The sequence below is a fragment of the Anoplopoma fimbria genome, chromosome 3, assembly GCF_027596085.1.
Source record: "Anoplopoma fimbria isolate UVic2021 breed Golden Eagle Sablefish chromosome 3, Afim_UVic_2022, whole genome shotgun sequence".
Classification (NCBI taxonomy): Eukaryota; Metazoa; Chordata; class Actinopteri; order Perciformes; family Anoplopomatidae; genus Anoplopoma; species Anoplopoma fimbria.
In genome coordinates, this window is record NC_072451.1 from 21931046 (window position 1) to 21937263 (window position 6218).

Genomic DNA, 6218 nt, shown 5'->3' on the forward strand with positions numbered 1-6218 from the left:
AAAATCTCAAAAGACATCCACTGGCTCATTACACCAAAAGAATATATAATGATGTATTTTAGCGGCAAGGTCAGACTTACTGTGTATCCTCTGGTCAGAAGAAACAGATACATATTTCTTCTCCTATCATGGTTTCACAATGTCCTCATGAGATTTTAAGGATGTTGTAATTTTTGGCATTGTTAACGTAGCTAAAAAGAGTCAGAGGACTGTTGTATGTACTCTTATCCATGTTAACAGTTTGGCTCTAGGCATGACAATATTTTGTGCATACATTAGTGGTCTCCAGAAGACGAAACCTACGACCTTGGGGATCCCCTGCTTTTTCCATTTGAGCCACCATGAGGTTCACATTTGTTGTTTTCAATTAAATGTCTCCGCAACTATTTGATGGATTGTCATGATGTCTGGGACAAACAATCATGACCCCCTCAGGATGAATTGTACAAACTATAATCAAGTGCAAAACAAAAAATGTTTGCTTTATGAGTAAATACTTACAAAACTAATTACATTTCTGTCAGCCTCAATTGTCCTTTTTCGCTTACTGCTAAATAGCTAATTTTAGTATGCTAGTGTGTTTATTTATGTTTTACTAGTACTATGTTTCTGTCCATGTAGAATAACAGTAGTCTAAACTTTAGAAAAGCTGTTTAATATAAGGTTTCTATTGCAATGCTTTATTTTATTTTATATCTGTGCTTCAGTATTGGTATTTAAAAGCATAAATACACAGAGTAGCAATGTAGTGTCGGTGTTAAGTGATTATGACTAACATGATGGAATATTGTTTTTGTATGCATTTCCACAGTAATATATAGTAGCTTTATTGATGTTTTCATTGGGTCAAATACACAGGACTTTTGTCCAGGAGACTGGTGTTTGAGTCAAGTGAAACATATTTAAGTTGCTTAAAATAGTTTGTAATAAATGTGGTCATTTCAACCCAAACCCCTGCTTTAAATATTGCTATTCATGAGCCCGACCCAAGGCTTTAATTTAAAATAATTAGAAAAGTATACAGCTATTAAGAAAACTATAGAGTGAGATTTAGATTTCCAAAAAGCATCTTTATTGTTATGACGATACAATTTTTCATATCAAAGACACTCATATCATATCAGTTGTGAAAATTGTAATAATTTACTAAAATCCTTTAATTAAAAAGCACAAAAATAAAAGTGATTAGGGAAATCATAGGCCCTTGATGGTAACCTTGTAGTCTACTACTACAAAAGACAACTTCCATTAAGATCATATTTAAAGTTTTTAGTCTATGAGGAAAAATGTAGGTTAAGGCTGAGCTTGCTATTAAAGAGGCTGTTTACCTTGAGAGCCGCAAACATGCCTCCCCTGCTGATTTTGAATGATTTTTGTGATCCCTCTGATAAACGTATTATTTGAATAGCAGCCTTATGTTGTTGTAATTTAGCTTTTCTTTAGCTATTGAATATTCAACCTTGTTGCCCGGCTTGTATTTGTCAGGATTGTGCAGGAAAGCTATTGAGGGAATATACCAGCACCTTTTAGAGCGCTGTAGTCCTGACAGTAGTATTTAATGTCAGAATGCAGTTAAATGGATACAGCCCTTCTCTGTATTAGTGGAATGAAATAATTTTGCAGTTTCCTAGAGTGTTGTAAATTTACTGAAATGCTTTCAAGTTGGTTTTTCATCTTATTAATTATAGAATTCTATTCTGTCAATAAACCCGACATATGCAGACCCTAATTTTTTCCCAAACCAAGAAGTTTTGTTGCGTAAACTTAACCAAGTTGTTTCCTGTAAACCCAGAAGTTTATTTCGAAAAGACATGCATGCATGTAACTCGCTGAAATTGACACATGCAAAACTGACGCTATAGGGGAATGTGGAGCGTCATAAACTATGTTTACATTCACATATTTGTATGAGTGTTTGGAAGTATCTCGTTAGAAAGCTTCTTGGTGATGGCAAAATTCGGGAAAAAAGATTTTATGCTCAAGGTGGTTTTTGCCTTCATCGAAAACAAGTTGATGCCCTAAATTGATTATGGAAACGTTTTAGCTTAATAAATTCTAACGTAGCGAACATTTAACTCACATGACTGATCAGCTGTTTCTGCTGTTGCTGTCTTCTCGGCTATTCCCATCACTCGCGAATGCTTGTCTTCGTCTGTGTAGAAAATAAAATATGGCCAATAGTAGCTGACATGAAAGATTCAAACAAGTTCCTTAAGACCTCAATCCATTTTCATTCATAGATGGTTAGATGGCCAAGCCAACTTGTTTTGGACGGAATGCGTAGCCTATTCTGACAAAACCACGCCGTAGCCGAGGTCAACTGCTCCAAACCAGTTGATGGAAACACTCCCTATTGTCATTTCTCTTTTTTGCGCCATTTCAAAAGTTTGCTGAAAAATCGCTTAACAATAACATGTAAACTATTGTTTAAAGCTGCTGTATTTGATTCTTCAGACTCTAAGTCTGGTTTGAATTTCATTCCAATAAAGCACCTGTTTTTCCTCTATAACATCCTTGTGTTGAGTCCTTGTCTCAAAACCAAAAGTAGGACACATTTTCACAAGGACATCATGTTACTTTTTATATTTGGCATTGAATTATGCCACAGTACCGTGTTATTGATGTGAGGAATTATTGAGTTTTGTGCTGAAAGACAGACATGACATTCACTCTGACCCCCATGCTGTCAGGATAATCTGCCCTGTCAGCTTTAACGAAGAACCAAAGGACACTAAAAAGAGTCCTTTGACTAAAACTAAGCCTCTTACTTGAATTTTAAGTCTTTGCTCTCTTCAAGTGCTCTTCATCTCCCTTTCCCTGTTACAGAGTATATCTGTCTGTTTATCTGTCTATTAATCTTTGCCCTGCAGTCTCTCACACTCAACTCTGAATGAAACTTGTTTGAGGAGGAAGCACATTTGTTGTAAACACTCCTCCTTCACTTACAGAGTTTAAAAGTCTGTAAGAATCTGTGCAGAGATGCAATGTTTTCTTTCAGTCTTGTCTGCAACACAACTCTTGTTATATAGAAATCACTTCATCACTGTTACCTGCGTAGGAGCCACTGGTCCTCGTTAACCTCTTCAGCTGCAGTCATCTGTTTATCATGACATTTCTTGCACCACACATAGTAAACACGACATGGTGCTTTCTTGGACTAAATTCTTGGTGAGTTGGTGACAGCGGCTGTGAGATTATGCTGTCCAGTGGATGAAGTGTGACCAATCCCCCGCCTGGAAAAGAGATCAAGAAAAAGAGAGAGAGAGAGAGTGTGTGTGTTTGTGGACAATTTTTTTTTGCTTGCTAGTGTCCTTTTGAGCTTTGGACTTTTGGAGTAAGTGAGGTCATTTTAGCCAGTCCTCGCTTCACCCGGTCTAGTTGGTAGTTGAGGTTTAGGATTTTGGATTAGGGATAATTTAGAAATCAGGTTTTGCTCTGGGTAAGAGTTCAGGCACTTACTAAACTCAGAGAAATTGCATTTAACAACTACTCATCAAGATCGTTTACATGCATCAGTAGATGTCCTCAACTCCTACTTGCCCTGTTTTTTTCAGATTATGCAATTTTATAGAGAAGAGTACATCTTGTTTCTTTTGGATTACTCCATTGCTAATATGTAGTTAAACATTGCAGTAAGAGAAACGTCAGAGTCCTCACTTGTATTTGGTAGTAAATATAATTAACTACAGAGTTGACCATTTTTTTTTAAAGAAGCTAAAATAATTTGTGAAACACAGAATTTTGATGTGTGATCTCTTATCTAATATGAACAGAACAGTCAATCTGAGCAATTTTTGCTCAGATTGACTGTAGTATTTTCCACCAGAATAGCATTACATTAATTAAACAAGTAATTGTTAAATACAATATTGGGATTTTCTTTAATCATTTTAACATGATTGGTTGGTTGCTAGTCAAAACATTTGTTAGGTGGGTGAAGTTCTGCTAGTATTTTTAGAAATCCATGCACTTGTTAGAGATAATTGTGGTACAGGTTAAATGTTAAAAATCAACCAAGCGTTAAGGTTGCCTAAACCAAACAAAAAGTCCTAAGAAAATCAACCCAATGCAACAATTGAATTTATTCCAAAATGCATGAGGCAAATGAAATCAGAAGTATAACACTATTTTTCAGTCTCTTCATCTTGTAATGTGTGAGACCCTTATCTGGCCCACGGCCCTCAGAGCTGCACACTCTGTTTGGGTTAATGAGTCATGATAGTCCAAGCAGCAGTCTGGATCTACATCAACTCGACTGTGTCCGCTCTGCAGCCTCTGCATAATGATAGACAGGCTCACTGTAGGATAGTGGCTGATGGACACAAATAGTAAAGAGACTCAGCAGTCTATATACCTGTCTGAATTATGATGCACACTGATGAGTGTGTTTGAAGCTGCCGGTGACACATTAATTCAGGTTATTAGTCACTTTTTATCAAAAAGGAGAAACACCTTCTTCTGCCGCTGTGTTATTAATGGCTGACCTGAGATCACTGATTTCCCAAGGGCAAACACATATTTGTACTTCTTAAAGAATGCAGTCACACAATATTTAGATTTATTTACCCTTTCAGGTGTAAGTCGGCTTCACCAAAGGTCTCTTTGACTGCTGGTTGTCAGTTATTACTGCTGATGTTTACTTAATGGTGACCAGCATACGGATTAGCGTCCTGGTCGTGAGGTAATGGCGCTGCAGGTTTGAGACTGCCGACGGGGCACTTGTCAGGGACTGCACAGAATGACAGTCAAATACTAGAATCTCAACTGAACTCAGCCCTTGAGGTTTTGGAGGGATTTAACACAGACTTTCACATTGAAGAAGACTTTTGAATCATAACAGTATGTCATGGTCTGTTTACAGCAACTCAGATCAAAGGGATTCAAATTTTTTCAGCTTTAATCACTAAGATTAACAAACTCCATGTTAACATGTAGGATTTAAGTGAGGATGTGAATAGAAGGAGATCAAAGTGTTTTTTATTTTGTTCTTTGTTTTGAAGTAGGATGCTTTCATGAACCCCTTGGGTTTTTAATATCACCTGCATAAGTTTCCTTCTATTTCCCCTCTGTGTGTTTTTGGGCACTGTATCTTAATTGGGTTTCTCTTCAAACTCTGCCCCTGTTGCAATAAAATGCACTAAAGTTGTTAACCTTGGCGGAGTACTCTTCAGCTCCACTAATGTGACAGAACTCCCCAAACAGCTGCAACCTGATGAAGTTCAGCAGCTCTTACGGGAAACCTCAAACCGTTTGTTTAAGGCGGCACTCTTGTAAGTGTAAGTGAATCCAGAGGACCTTTCGTGGCATTGAGCACATAAAGCCGCAGACATTTTTCAGAGCGAGTATCTCATTTCACGGTGAGTTTATGGTGTGTTTTCTTTTTTTGGGGGGGGCCTCTTGGCTGTTCGAGTCTGGAGGAGAGGTGGCAGGGACTCGGGGAGCAGGTCAGGAGGTGCAGACACCATCATCGATCCCTCTCAACTGGATCCCCGGGAGCTCTGGCGTCTAACATCAGAGGCAAGCGTGCACGCGTGTTTGTGTGTATCTGTGTGTGTGTGTGTGTGTGTGCAGCTACAATGTGCATGCCTGTCTGTGTGCGAGTCTCATGAGGAGTAGGTGGGTGCAGCCTCACTTGCACTGCCTCAAAATAGAGTGAAATTCCTTCTGGGGAGTTGGAACAAATATTAGGTTGCTCAGAGGGATGTGACACTCAGCGGCTCAGCACTGAGGCAGCAGTTTCACTTTAGAGCAGCTACCCAGAAGGAAACATTAGTCCACTTATCACAGGACTTTACAAGTCATCACACCTAATGACAAGATTTCCATCTGTATATCTGTGTAGGGAATCTCCAAACTGAGCTAATTAAGGTTATCCTACTGGTCTGTGTCAACATATTTCTGTGTCTTGCCTCTAAGCACCATAACTGGATTAAAAGAAACCCATTTACTGATACCTCATTAGGACAAAGCCAAACAGCAAGTGCTAAAATATCAGCAGTGAAGCTCATCTGCATTCTGAATGTGCAATACAAATGGGACTATGAAATGAACACCGGCACAAGGCGTGAGTCCCCATGCTTCACTAAGCTAAATTAAAGAAATGTTTTGTTTATACACACATACACACACACACACACACACACACACACAAGCTTGGCACGCACAGAATTACACCTCCCTGAACACAAACACATACAGATATTGACACACAAACATGA